The following is a 15,079-nucleotide window of genomic DNA, read 5'->3' on the forward strand; positions in this document are numbered from 1 at the left end:
GGAGAGCCAGGAGAACCTGAACATGCCCTGCTGTGTGTCCTTTCCCGCTGGCCACCTCCCCTGGAGGGCATGTCTTATTACCTCAGAGCCCAGCCCAGGCCTCGGCTCACAGTGCCTATCTGTAGAGGTGACCTGAGTCTGGGCCACAAACAATGACTGGGACCCCATTCATTATTCACTCATTCACTCGCTTACTCCCTTAACAAATAGTTTCAGCCTGCACGAAGGGTCTCCCAGGAGGACATTGCCTCACCATGGTTGTCATCCTCACCAGCACTCCACAGAGAAGGGTCTGAGGGCACAGACTTGGCTGTGGGAAATAAAACAGCTCTCCTGTACCTGGGTGAAGAGTCTGACCAGAACACGTTTTGCCTCTGAATAAGTTTACCTAAAGGAAGGTGCTATGACCACTTCCTACCCATTCAGGCTGCACTCTCTGGGTATGGGGCCCTACCCCTGCTAGAAGTATTTGTCCAGAACCAAGGGCCACAGGAACATCCTCAGGAAGGAGGCCAGTTGAGACAACCAGTCAAAAAATGTTTAAAGGGGAGAAGAGAGTGGGGCCAGAAGGAGAAGAAAATCTGCCATCTCCTTCCGCAAAAGCCCTTGGAAAGTGCAGTGGTAGGGCTCAGAGCCAGGGTCTCCTTGCCTGAGCCGCCTGCTCTTATGTCCATATCCTTCTTTCCCTTAATCACATACAGACAGGCTTTTTTGAAGCCTCTCTGATCTGTTGCCACGGTTACTACTGATGAAGCTTCCTATTAAAAGGCTAGGAAAACTCGGTCCTTTTAAGGGATGGGAAACTGCTGAGCTGTGATTCTCTGTTCAGGTGCGGGGAACACTGTCAGTCCTGGGTTACAGGAATGGGGCTCTGTGTCTTCCAGAATGTTCTTGAGAGACTGGCTCAGGCTGCATGGAGGATGGTCAGCAATGAGACCTCAAAAAGTTAAACAAAAAAGATCGTTTTGGAGCCGTTGGGCTAGTCCACTTGCCATATTGAGATAGAATCTCCCACTTTTTAATGTGATTTGGGACAGATGATTTTTTTTTTTTTTTAATGGAGAGCCAGAGTAGGTGGGAGAGAGCAGGTGAGTTTATTTATAGACATTAACCTGGAAATAAGAGTACTTCTGAGTAATCAAAAGGAAAAACTGCTGGAGACAGGTAAGCCCCCCAAAGCCAATTCTTTAATCAGGAAACTTAATAAGGCTAATCTACTGGTCTCGGAATTTAGATGTAAATTTCAGGCCTGTCCAAGGTGCCAAGCTGGCAGTGTCTAGCTAACTGTGCATTGCTACAACCAGGGTCTGTGTCCTTGGACTCTACCCGCTGGGGAGCTGGTGAGAATGACAACCATGGTGAGGCAATGTCTTCCTGGGAGGTCCCTTGCATAGGCCGAAACTGCTTTTCTGCATCACGTTGGTGATAGGGTCCCATTTGTATGTAGGACCCCTTGGAGAATCTAATGAAAGCAATAACTTTTTCAGAGAAAAATAAACATGTGCTTGAACACATACATGATTTTTCAGAGACTCTGAGGGGTCTCTGAAACATACCAATGAACCCCCTAAATAGTCATAGAAAACACATTTAAAAATATTCCCTTGCTGGCAAACCATGAGAAGGTGAACTTCTAAGCCTTAGTTTTCTCATCTGGAAACTGGTGTTTTGAGAATTTAAGGAGATAGTAGGCCCAAGGCATCTGGCTGTATGGCTGATCCACAGAAGAATTCTGTAAAGGTCAGCTGCTATTTATTATTATTTGCATTGTCATTATAGGATGATCTGAAATCCTGAGTTCTTCTAATTAAGACTGATTAATTCAGCCACTCGTTCCTTAAGCAGAGACCCCATACCTAGAACTGGGCTGAGCACTGTGAAAGCCATGAAGTTATAGCCCATCAAGTTATAGCCCATCCTGGTTCCTCTCCTTAAAATGGAGATATAGAAGTTATAGCCCATCAAGTTGGGGAACCCAGATCCTTAGTAAGGCAAGACCCCATACCCATGGAGGACTGGGAATGGTGAACACATACAGTTAAGAATCAAATTAAGTGATACAGACAAAAAGAGTTACAGATGTTTCATAAAGGGTAAGATCAATGCATAACAAAATATTCAGAGATGGTATCTCGGGGTTCTGTACACAATGTTGGAGCTACATTTGAGGAGAAGCACCCTGGATATTGTCTGTCCCAGTCTATGTCCTATAAGCCACGTAACCCCTGCAAGCGCACTCAGGAAACCAGGAGTAAGTTATCAGGGACCTGGTGGAAAGTAGTGGCATCGAAATAAACAGATTGTTGAGGCATCCTCCTCTCAATAGCAGAAGCTTAGAGATGCTTGGGACTTTTGGAAGAAACAGACCAAGGACTGTCTAGAATTTGAGTGATGAGCACCAGACATTTGGAACACTGTTTTGCTCAATGTGAAGGTAATGATGTCTGAAGTTCTTAGGTGTCTCTCCTAAAGAGGGAGTTGTGCTGGGGGCCTGAGGCAGCAAGGGCTGGAAGGGTGAGTGGTGCCTGTCCATTACAAGCTCAGGCACCCTGGTTCCTCTCCTTAAAATGTATGAGGTTCACCTTGGGCAAAGAAGAGAGGATGTCGAAACCTGGGAAAATCATGTTGCTTTACTTTTCCTAACAGCTCTGGGGTCCAAACATTCCAATTTTATGCCACCTTTGGAATCAAATTAAAATGACGCTTAGGGACATAGGTTTCCTGTGGACAGACACCTGCATCATCTGCATAGATGTCACAAGGACAAGGCTCTGATTCAGTGGAACTTGTTTGTTTCACTGAGTGAGTGATTAATTTTGGTCATTTGCCTGGGGTAGATTTCTGCAAGGAGAATCTGCAAAAAGAAAGAAAACCCAGAGAGATGGCTTTGGTCTTCATTTCAGTGGAGTTCTGGAATTTTGGATTTTGTTTGATAATATGCCCCATATGCAAAGTACTGTCTTAGGCATTTTGGTACATTACACAATAAAATCTAATCTTCTCAACATCCTATGAGGTAAGAACTATTATCCCCATATGACATATGAAAAATTCTATAGCTAAGAGATATTAAATAGCTTGCCCAAGTCACAATGCTGGTGAGTGGTGGAATCAGGACTTGAGTGCAGGCCTGGCCCTTTCCAAAGCTCATCCTTCACAATTCTTCCACCCAGGGTGGAGGCACTAAGTGTGTAAGGTGCAGGTGCAATGCAAATGAGCCGGGTGCTGGGGAGTGGGAGGTAGGTCTCTCATGGAGGCAGGAAGCTCTTATTCCTGAGCCATTTCAATAACTTCTCTGTAGAAACAGAGTGACTGTGGTTCCAGGATCGTGCTGAGCACGTCTGCACGTGTTGCTCATTAAGGTCTTGGAACCACTGGGCCTGTACTCAAGCAATTCTCCTAATCATAACAGTTAGTAAGAAGAAGTGATTAGTCAAAACAAGGAGGGACCCTGTGGAGAGGGATTTGGGGAACATCAAAGAACCTAGTGTTACACATTTTACCAAACACCAATGTTTGTAGAAAGTACTTGTTTCTCTTGCTTCGATGGAGTTAATTGGCTAGGAGGAAGGGGGTGGATTTTACTTTCCGGAAAAAGAGACAGTGCCTCTATCTGGCCTGAACTGAAGGCTGAGCACCTAGGTTTCCATAGGGCTGCAGAAGCCCTTGGAGGACTGGTGAGGCCCCTGCACCAGGAAAGGCAGCATCTCTCAGATGAAATGTGATGCCAGTTTCGCATCACTGCCTGTGCGAGGGAGGGATAGAAGGTCGAATCTTCTATTTATGGCCCAAGGTGAGGCCAGAGATGAAAACTTTGACATGATTCCTCCCTGCAGATCCCTTGGGAACACTCCAAGTCAAGGAGAGCTATAGGTCATGTCATCTTAAAGACATGGACTTCAAGACTTCTTTCCTAGTCCTGAAATGAGGCCTCACAGGCCTTCTATAGTTATGAAAGATGCATTGGACGCACAAAGAGAAAAGCAAGGCTGAGTGCCAGCTTTCCTGCAGTGTGACCTTAGGCAGATCACTTATACTCTAAGCCTATTCATTCATTGATTCTTGACATATCAATCCATATGTGTTCACTGAGACCCTACTGTGTGCTATGCCCTATATGTGAGGTTATGGTAAAAGTTTGTGGACCCTGAGGAGCTCAGTCTGCAGGGAAAGTGGGTACCTGCACAACAGCCACACAAAGCACTGACTGAGTAGGCTGGCAGAGATGCAGCCCCTGACTTAGCCTATTTGTTCATTGATTCTTGACATATCAATCCATATGTGTTCACTGAGACCCTACTGTGTGCTATGCCCTATATGTGAGGTTATGGTAAAAGTTTGTGGACCCTGAGGAGCTCAGTCTGCAGGGAAAGTGGGTACCTGTACAACAGCCACACAAAGCACTGACTGAGTAGGCTGGCAGAGATGCAGCCCCTGATCCTAATCACGAGGGAATCAAATGGAAGAATATTCAGCGTACCTTAGTGCCCTCGACATGCATAGAGGACTGTCTGGTATAGAAACCCAGAAATCCCTGTCCATCACTTAGGGTTCTAGAAGAGAAAAGAGTGATCAGGTGCACACCTATACAATGAATAAAAGGCACTGTCTAGAACATTTGACCTGAAGGGCCATGGAAGCCGGAAGAACATCTTCCTGCCTAGGGCCTCCTCTGTGGGATCTCCCATACTGGTATATAAACTGGGCAGGCTTTACATTCCTAGGCCCCGTGCATAGCATCCCTGACCCAGGTAAGCTCACAGAGAAGGGAGCTCCAAAGTCTTCCAACTGAAAGATACACACATTAGGCCATGCCCTTCCAGAGTTAGCTTAAAGGTGTTTGCTTTCACCAGAGCTAACAGTCTATACCAGTCAGAGTCTTCTTGAAGTCAAATGATTTTAGAACACACTTTGGTTTTTGACACAACAGGAGTATTGACCCTACTTGGACAAGGCCTCCCACAGAGCAATTTGTTCTTGTATGTCATTTAAATTGCTGCAAATTCAGACCGTGAACCATCCCCAACCCCTCCAGGCACAAGCATGGCTAACTTCATGAGAGCTGTACACAGGCCCTTTCACTGGGCATGGGTACAAAGCCTGCCCTTTACTCAAGGGTGAGCAAATTCTCACCTCACAGGCAAGTTCCCTTTTGCTCACCAGCAGACAGCATCCTCTTTTGGGGAACTGAATGACCTTCTATCTCTGCTCACTGAGCACCAGCAGGGCTTGGTGGTGACTACAGCTTTCCATTGCCATCTGCTCCCCCATAACCACCCACCTTCTGTGCATGTCTGGCCCAGCAGAGCCAGGCTGCACTAAGTTTCACTCACTGAGCAGCCGCCGTGTAGACCTCACTCCACTCCACACTGTCGAGCATTCTTTATTGTTATTTCCAAAGTGAGCAGAGCTCAGAGGTTGCCCAGAAAAGCGGTTCAAAAGGCCATCCTGAGCACCTCCTGCAAGTCTAAGCCCACAGCCACAGGGTAGGGGTGAGGGGCAGTATGCAGTTACTACCATTGCCCCATCGTCCCTCTAGTCTCTCCAGAGAATGGAGGTGGAGGACAGAGAGACCTTTGTGTCCAAGTGGCCTCTGGCCCTCTCCCCCTCAGCCTCTGAGAGAAAAATCCACTCTTCTTGATGTGGCTTCAGATCAGAGCACTCTTGGTTGAGAGGTGGGGACATGGTCTCTGGCACAGGCTGGAGGGAATCCTGGCCGCTCCACAGGCTGACTTCAGCCTACAGACTGACCTTTCTCTGCAAAGTCATTCATGATCATTTATCCATTAGGGAGTCCAGCTGTTAAGTCCACAGCCAACCCCATATCATAACGGTTCTCAGGTGTCTGGCTCCAACTGGGCACTTTATAGCCAATTGTGTGGAAAGTTTCTCAGAAGACCAGAGACATCATTTCAAAATAAATTGCTATAAAATGCTGGCATCCTGGTCCTATGTCACACATAATTCAGAGAGCATGGACATGCCCAAACTATAGTACCCATTTCTGTCCATTTCACCCAGTTTCCCACACAATTCAAGAGCCCTCTTGGCAGGCATCACCAGCACCTCTTTGTACACTTCCAGTTAGGGGGAGATCCCTAATTACTAAGGCAGCTTTTGATCTCTTGAACAGTATTTAGAATCTACACTTACACTAAGTTGAAAGTAGCTTCTTTCTAAATCTCTAAGGAGAGTCAAAGACATCTGGGGCCTGTGGTCTTTGTCACACCCAACTGAAACTATCAGGGATATGTGTAGGTCCCTGCATCCACACTGTTGTATCCACATGTGTTACCAAACCAGGGAATCTGGAATATCATAGTTCTGGTTTGGAAAAAAGTTGGCTGGTACCAGGTTTCCAACATGGCAACTACAGTGTCAAGGAATAAAAGAGAAGGTAGAGCCTGGGACTCCATCCAGTGTAATGAAGTTGAAGGCAGATTCTGCACCTGGCCCCTATACAAGGTCAATGCTCAGTAACAGGGAGTGTAGTGGGTTGACATGGGTTGCAAGACTGACTGGCAGTGGCGACCTTGAAAGTTGACTGCAAAAAGGATGCTGGCCAGAGGTCCAGGAGTGAGATACATTCCAGACCTCAGTGGGCTTGGGTTTGGCCTCTAGTGTCAAAATTGGATTGCGATCTGATGCTTAGTTGCAGGAATGAAAAAGAGAAGACTGGGCGAACCAGGACCTTAGTCATATTTGGGGACCTGTGAGGAGCTAGAGCAATCAAGATGGTCTGTACAGATGATATACAGAGTTATGATCATATTGCGATGGAGAGGAGACAAGGGGGGGTGATAGTGTCAGAATTCAGTCAATCTAAGATGGCTCTCCAGAAGCATCTGCTCTAAAATGCTCATTTCCCCCACACATTTATTCTGTTCTTATTTTGGACTGCACAACTTATGTATGACTTAAGACTCGCCTCCTAAACATTATTCATAACAACCAAAACAAAGACAATGATTCATTAAGTACTTACCATATGTCTAACACTGAGTTAGGTATTTTAGAAACATTATCACTACTGGCACAATAATAAATAAGAGCTTTATTTTATGGAAAAGAAACAGAAGTTCAGAGAAGTTAGGAAACTTATGCGAGGCCATACTGTAAGGGAGAGGTGGAGCCAAGAGTCAACCCTGCTCTACCTGATCCCAACAGCGAGTTTCTTACAACTGGACTCTTGACTGCATTGGGTACCTACTGTTTAAGGTCATGGAGGCAGTTAAAAGAAATCAGATCAGCATGTCAAGAGCTTCCAGCCTCGTGGACAGAGAGAGCCCTACCCCTGAATAACTCTAACCAGTGTAGACTACTCAGAGCACGAGTAAGGCCTCTTCCTTCATGGGGGCGAGGTACGATTCTGGCAGAGGACAGAGGATACAGAGCTACTCACTTCCACTTGTCTTCTCCTTTGAGGAAGAGAATTGGAGCAGGGAAGATTTAAGAACCCTGAACTACAGATACCATCCAGTTATAGCATTCATCCCAGGCCAGCCCTTGCCGGGACCAGAGCCTACAAATTTTCCATCAGAGACATTGCCTGAATACCACCAAGGAGCAGTCATGGCAAAAGAGGGTCTTAAAACCATGGAGTGGACAGCTTTGTTCTGATCTTCAAAATAGAGAAAGATTAAACGAGTAAATTTTACCTCAACTCCCTCCTACTTCTGCAACTTCACAGTGAAATCAGTACTTCATGAGCCTGAAGGAAAGAGCGATGAGAATCGGCATGTCTGTAAGTACAAGTCAGGCCAAACGGCATTGTTTCTTCATCTAAAAGTCTATGAGCCTGCAGAGAACTAGGGAATATATATATATATATATTTTAACAGCTTTGAAAATAACATTAAAGGGTAGGCAACTCCAATAATAGTAATAAAATAACATAGCTTACTTCCTGTATGCTAAACACTGTTCTAAATAGAACTACTACATTTAATACCCTTGACAACACAGTCACGCAGACATACACACTCTATTTTATGAATGAGAAAATGGAGACACAGAGAAGCTATATCAGTTGCCCCATGTCACACAGCTAGCAAGTGGCGGAGTAGGACCTGAACCCAGGCAAAGACTCCAGAGCCCACATGCCCAACAATTATGTTAATACTCCCCATTTGAGAGATGATAAAGATTAGTATTCAAAATGATCTATACTTGAAAGAGCACTGTGCCTAATCCACAAGGCAAAATTTCTGAAGTCTTATTTCTATGTACAGAAAAGAAGAGACCCAAATGGGCAGCATTTCCTAATGGGACAAACAAAAACATTGGATGTTTAGTGCCTAAAAAGTCTGGTAGGAGCTCATGGTGTAAGGGCTGCAACCAAGTGAACAATCAATGATATTCCAGTCACAAGAGAAAATCCATCGCATTTCCACTAAACCCTGCTCCAAGAAGAAGGTCATTTGTTTCATTCCGGCTGCCATATTTTGAAAGTTGTATTAATAAATGTGAGAGATTCAGAAATGTCCAATCAGGACAGTGGGGCTCAAGAAGTCATGTGCTTTGGGGAATAGATAACACAACAGATGTTTAGCTTAAAGTAAGTGATTAAGGAAGGATGTGAAAGTTGTCTTTAAACATTGAAACTGTTGGCCTGCAGAACACTGGTCCTTAATGGTGAATCAAAGGTGAGGAGGGGACAAAGGCAGTGCCCAATCCAAGGTCCAGAAGATCTCGCCTACATCGATGGGTGACGGACGGCTGCCTCGCAATGGAACAGAGATGCTCTGCAAAATAAATCAGCCGTCTGTCATCACGGATTTTCAGAAAAATAAATGTAGAATGATCACCTCTTAGGATAGTCGGAGAGAGAAAGCTGACGTTGGGGAAGAGTTTAGGTGTCACGACCTAGAAAGCTGCTCTGAATGTTAACAATCCGTGACTCCCAATGCTCTTATGATAAAATGCCGAAACAGAAACGTCAGCACATGTGCCCGGCTATTAGCTTAAAACTTAGAGCTACAGGATGCCTCATAAGGGTTATACCCACTTGAGTCAAACAACTGTGAAAAGAAATTGTAGATTATAAAAGTGTGAAAGCACGTGTATGCAGGCAACGATGACCTTTCTTGAAACAGCAGTGACAGTTACAAATAGCTTTCAGCTTGCAGTCACACTCCCTCAGTTCTGCATCCAGGTGTATAAACCATCCAAGTCCAGGCACTCCGAGAAACAGCTTGCCTATGACTCTTGTTCATCTATGACCCTCGTTTATAATTCACCTCAAGGAAAACACAAATTGCCTCTCCCTCAGAAGCACAAATAACATATTTTTATGTGCAACATGGATCACATATCAGGGTAAAATCAAGCAGCTCTTTTATCTATACAATGAGATACACACGGTATATATTTTACTAAAGCCCTGGTCGGCAATGGATAAAGTTAACCTTAAGAAAAGCCACCTTCTTTTAATATGTTGGAACTCCTAGACTGATAGAGGGAAATGCTTTTGAAAAGGTCTTATCTTTGAAAAGTTTTAAAAATCATCCCTAAGTGTAGTGTAGTCCCCAATTTGTAATACTGATTCCTGTGCTGGGTGGAGTGTTTGTCACCCTGAGCGGCCTTCCTGCCTACTGGCCTAAAGAAACCTTTCCTGCAGTGGCGGCCCCAGAGGCTCCCCCTTGCCCTATTTCCTGCTGGGTGGGGTAGAAGACCATCCAAAGGGTGAGGCCTATCTCCCATTTATAGTCCTTTCCCACTTGATCCTCCATCTGAGCTCAGGTGAATGGTCCCCATCAGTCACTTTGCTTCTGCCTCAGTTTCTCCCTCAGCCTTCTCTGAGGGCCCACTCCAGCCAGGTTGTGCTCTCCAATCTCTACTCTCCCCCCCATCACTGCTCCTCAGCTGATGCTGTACGTTGAAGGTCTCCATACTGCTCCAACCACCCAAAAGTGAGAATGAACTGGAAACCAAGCCAGAGCTGGTGAGAGTTGTTCTAAGAACTAGTGAGGCCCTGCCTTGAAACACTCAGACAAATACATTCACACTCACACCATACCCCACCCCTCTTCCAATCTCTCTCTTTCTCTCTCTCCATCCACCACCCTACCGCCACCCTGCCAAGTCCGGCACATAGACATTGATGGGGAGGAGCAGGCCCTGTGGTTCCAGTCTGTAGGAATTCACTCAATGGCCTCTCTCCCCAGGAGTCATAAAGCAGAAGATGGAGAAATATGGCCTAATTCTAAAGCAATGTTCTCAAATTTTAGCATGCTTTAGAATCACTTGGAGGGCTTGTTAAAACTCAGATTGCTGTCCCCTACTCACCATCCCCAGAGCTTCGCATTCTGTAGGTCTAGGGAGGGGCTGAGAATTGGTATTTCCAAGTTGCCAGTGATGCTGAGGTTGCTTGTGTGTAGACTGCATTTAAAAACCAGTACTGTAGGAAAAAATATCATTGGCGATCCTGATGACCCAGCATGACCCAGCAGGAACCAAAAAGGTTGGACGAAGGTTTATGAGCTGATGTCCTTACAGGCTTTTCAAACTGTCCCTAAGGCCAACATGCCTGGTTGCAGAGAACTTTCTTCTTTTCCTGTCATCCCAAGGCCATTTCTACTCTCTGGGACTTGGTACCCTTTTCTCCATTCTGGGCAATGCCACCACACTCCCGGGCAGCCCATCCAAGGAGCAGGATGTCTGTGCCACAGGGACCACCCCACTGCCCTGTGATGTCTGGAATGAAAAAGCAGGCCAGCTGCCAGCCCCTAAAAGGATGAAACGTGAGCTTAAATGAGATAAACTGGACTATGCGAGGATGCGAGAGGGAAGAATAGATTCTCATCCTTTTCCGTTGGGAGGCGGATTCAAGAGTCAGAGTAACAGCAAATCAGAATCCTAGTCATGACTATCTATATTATCCTCCTAAGAACTCCCGAAGTTTAGCTCCCACAATGTGTGAGGTCAAGGCATTGGAGGTAGACAGACTTGAGTTTTCACCCCAGGGCTTCGCTGATATTCTGCTATTTAATTCTCACAACCCCCTAATTTTAGTTTCTCCATGCCCAGTTCTGCCTATAAGAAGTCCTGTTCATAGAAGATTAATGGGCCCAGGTCACACCATCGAGATCTACAGCCAAAGCCCCTGCTTTGCCACTCAGCTTGCCGGCCTTTCTGTGTGAGTCACAATGGGGCAGGCAGGGAAGGGGGATCAGGGGTGGTCTCTCGGGGAAGCCAGGTGGCTGCATTGTGCCTCCTCAAGTGAGGGGATGGCAGGAGGGACCAGGGGACAAGACAATGACCTCTGGAGCCCGTTCTTCATCCAATTTATATGATCAAAACTGCAGAGGTAAACCTATTGAATTTGAAGAAGAAATAAAGAAAAAGACAAGCACTAGCTTGTCTCTGTGATCCATCAAAGTTTCTCTCATGTGGGTGACAGAAAAAGGGTTTTTGTGGTCAGAAATGTAACAAGGTAATTATTTTTACACCAGTCCTTCTGCATAGTTTTTCACAGACAGCAATTTTATAAGGCATAATTATCTATTTTCACCTGCTTCATAAATTCCTCCTTTCTATTCCGTCTCCCAGTAAACTAGAAATTATTTAAAAATGAAGATGTGAATTTCAGTGCTTGGTTTCACATTGCTGTGCACTTCCTCATGTGTTCCTGGCTGCTCCCTCTCTCAGGCTGACCCTGTCACACTTCCTGTGCCGTAAGACCCTGCTGCGGAAAGAAGTGTACCTGACCCTGAGGAGTCACTATACCCTTGCTCCCTGAGAACTAAAAGCCAGTCTTGTCTGTCACTGCTGCTGTCCAGATTCTCAGTCCTGTCAGTCCCAGAGGAGAGGACTTGGTAGCAGCTGGAGTTCCCAGATGCTCAGTCTGTGACTCCCCACTTCTCCCACAGCACATCTGGTTGTAATGGCCATCACCTTCTCATTGTTTTCACCAGGGTCTTCAGGCCAAGGTGACTGTGTGGTCTAGGGCTACGCAGTAGATTCTGGATTCTGCTCTGATGGTCGAGGACAGAGTCAACCTGGACTATCCTGAGAGTGTCACTTTTATTTTTAGATCTCCAACATTCTATCATGCTAGAAGCTTCCCTATCTGCTGCAGTCTTCATACTTTCCAGGAATATAACCAAAGCGAGTTCTAACAACAATTGAGAGTTTGCTATGAACCAGGCATGGTGCCAAAAATTCTATAATACCATTTTGCTTAATCCTCATAACAATCCAGAAAGGCAAACGTTATTGTGAGGTCATGAGAATAAAATGACAGAATGTAAGAAAGTCAAGGACTTCGTCCAAGGATGCAGAGAAGGTAAGAGACATGATCAAGATTCGAACTTTTGTCTGTGAAGTGCCGAAGTTCATTTTTTAATCGCTACAAGCAACTGATGGTTCAGTACGCTTTCCCAGAACCCACCCAAGATTGGGGCAATTTTGGGATGTCAGGACTCCCCAGGGAGCTTCAGGGTCTCTGGGTGGTGGCCCTGGAGGTAGGCAACAGGAGGAGGAAGGTGGCAACTTCCTCAGCCAAAGCTCAGTAAGCCCAAAGTTCAGAGCCGGCTCCTTAGCCCATGACCTTCACAGTCCCTCCCAGCTAGCGGGCTGCACCTTCCCTTTGACCTCTTGCCTCGCCCCCTGTTGTAAGTGGCCCCTTGATAACTTCTCTTTAAAAGTGGCCTCCACTGTCCACATAGCCTGGCTTCATTCAGAGAGCTTTGTTAGCAGGGAGGGGTGGTGATCAACTATGATCCACTTTTAGCACCCAGATCCCTGCTGAGAGCACAAACTTCGTCAAAGACAAGGCTGGACACAGGGCTGTGGGGCCCCTCAGAGATCAAGGGGATCACAAACTCTTCCATGAGATTAAAAAGAAAAGAAAGAAAGTTATCATGCATTCCAAATGTTTAAATTAATTTAGAATAAGTGAACGCTTTTAACACTGTAACAATACAATGAATATATATGTGCTTGTCCCAAGATATTAATGGAATTCATTAAAAATATTAATTTTCAGTGCACTATAGGTATTTTAGCCTTGTAAAAGAGCACATTTTAAATTGTAAGGTTCTTTATAGAATTTTCAGTGTTGCTAGAGAAAGAGCATGACTTTTGATACAGTCTCATTTAAAGATGATGGCAACAGGCCAAATCTGAGGCCCTTGCAGACTTTGAGGCCAGGGCTCTTGGACACTCCAGACACTGTACCCTTTCCCCATGTCCACAGGACCTGGACACTAGATGCCCACTGTCCTGCACATTTTAGAAAGACAGAGAGCTCCCCTTTACCTGAGTCCAACACACTGTCCTGCTGGGCCATAACTGTTTCCTGATTGAATGAATGGAAAATGGCACTTGCAAAGTGAACAAGCACCCGTGCCATTCCCACCCCATCCAGCCTTCAGGTTATGCTGGGCTTGTGTTTGGCTGCCCTGCTCCAGTTGTAGAACCAGCCATGGTATGGGCTGTGCCTGGCCTCAATAGCTCCAGATATGCTCCTGGTATCTGAAAAATTATTTACTGTGGTGATGTGCAATGCCTTTTTAAGAGAACAGATGGTACCTCCAATTAGAATGCTTTAAAAGGAAACCCTAATGAGATTATAAAAGCCAACAAATTGACTTTTTCATACAGTACTTCCCTGGCACACAATACATCAAATATATAATGAGCCTCAGTAAAATAATAGGTTTATTTACACTTGTTTTGCCTGGCATTGTGCTGCAGCCCAGCCCGGCCTCTGGGACCCTCACCAAGTGCTTGCCCCTGCAGGCCAAGGCTGGACAATGAAAGCATCAACGAGCTGCTCTCGGACCTGACCACAGATGAGCGTGGCTTTGATTTGGTGCTTTCTAGTCTGAACCAGCACTCTACTTCTGGGAGTGTAAGGGATCTATGTAAAGGGTGTGGTGACACACAGAGGCATGCTCTAAGCAAGGTGGGGAGATTGTGGTGAGACCACAGACAGTGAGGAAGGTGTGTCTAACCCCAGTGCTAGCTGGGCCAAGCTAGGAAAGAAAAGCCAGTGAGATATGATTTTAATGAGGTGGATTCAGGATGTGGGGAGGCAGAGTAGAGTAAGGGTCTACAGTGTGCCGACTAGAGGCTTTGGGATATTCCTTGTTATTTCAGGAATCATTCTTGTTGGTTCAAGCACATCAGGTTAGATAGCTGGAAGATAAGCCTGGAGAGGTAGGTAGATAGGAGGAGTGCTATTTGGCAAGGAGGACAGCTCCACATCAGCATTCTGAACATTTGGTCATTGACCTACCTTCCCTCTTGGGGACCTCATCCAGGGGCTGGATGGATTTACAGGGTGTATCTGCTGAAGTGGGAAAATGGGAGGCTCAGGTTTCTATTATGTGCACTAGTTGATCAGCAGAGGGAGCCTAGCCAGTAAGAGAAGGTTCACAAGCAGAAATGGAAGGAAATGTTTTCGGGGGAGAAACTGTGAGACCCTAGGTGTATGCTTTGGCAATCACAGAGACTGGTCCTTAGTCTGGACTTCAAGGCAGCAGTGATGCAGCATCCTTAAGTTGTTTCTAAAGTACATTAAACAATGCGTCTCAGGCTCACAAAGACCCACAGGGGAACCTCAGAAATCAGTAGAGAAGTATGATACTGCAACAGAAAGACAGGGACTCTAGTGAGCAGAAGAGAATAATTTCTGTTCATATCAATCCACCAGAGAGGGAGATCTGAGGAAAATCAGTTTACAAGAGGAAGAGCTTTTCCTCAGTTCAAATCTATAAACATTGATCGACCTCAGAACCTTGATCAGGAAGACATTTTCATTCCTCTTCTTTACTCAGCAAAGGTTACATACACTGTAAGGCCAGAATTAAGAAATTCTACTCGGGGCTCAGTCAAACGGCAACTATGTATGAAACATTCCCTCTGTGTCCTTCTTTGCTGGGGGTTGGTGGAAAGAATTTTGTTCCTGGAGGTGAAGGGAAGGCATCTCCTTGCAGGGAGCCAGGCAACAGAATCCAATGCAGAATAAAGTTTTAGCATAATTAGGGTCTACCCCGGAGCAGTAACTTCAGCATACAATGGCAATGAAAAGAAAAATCATTGGTGTGTTAGGGATGCAATACTTAGGGTGGTA

At 45.6% G+C, this 15,079-nt stretch overlaps 1 protein-coding gene across 1 annotated transcript in view; it reads right to left on the bottom strand.

Annotated features, from left to right (window-relative positions):
* The window catches only part of EPHB1 (EPH receptor B1), a 398,288-nt gene that overhangs the window by 110,523 nt on the left and 272,686 nt on the right, over positions 1–15,079 (bottom strand). The gene's annotated exons all lie outside the window — the stretch shown is intronic.

The sequence above is a fragment of the Pteropus alecto genome, unplaced genomic scaffold (assembly GCF_000325575.1).
Source record: "Pteropus alecto unplaced genomic scaffold, ASM32557v1 scaffold92, whole genome shotgun sequence".
Classification (NCBI taxonomy): domain Eukaryota; kingdom Metazoa; phylum Chordata; class Mammalia; order Chiroptera; family Pteropodidae; genus Pteropus; species Pteropus alecto.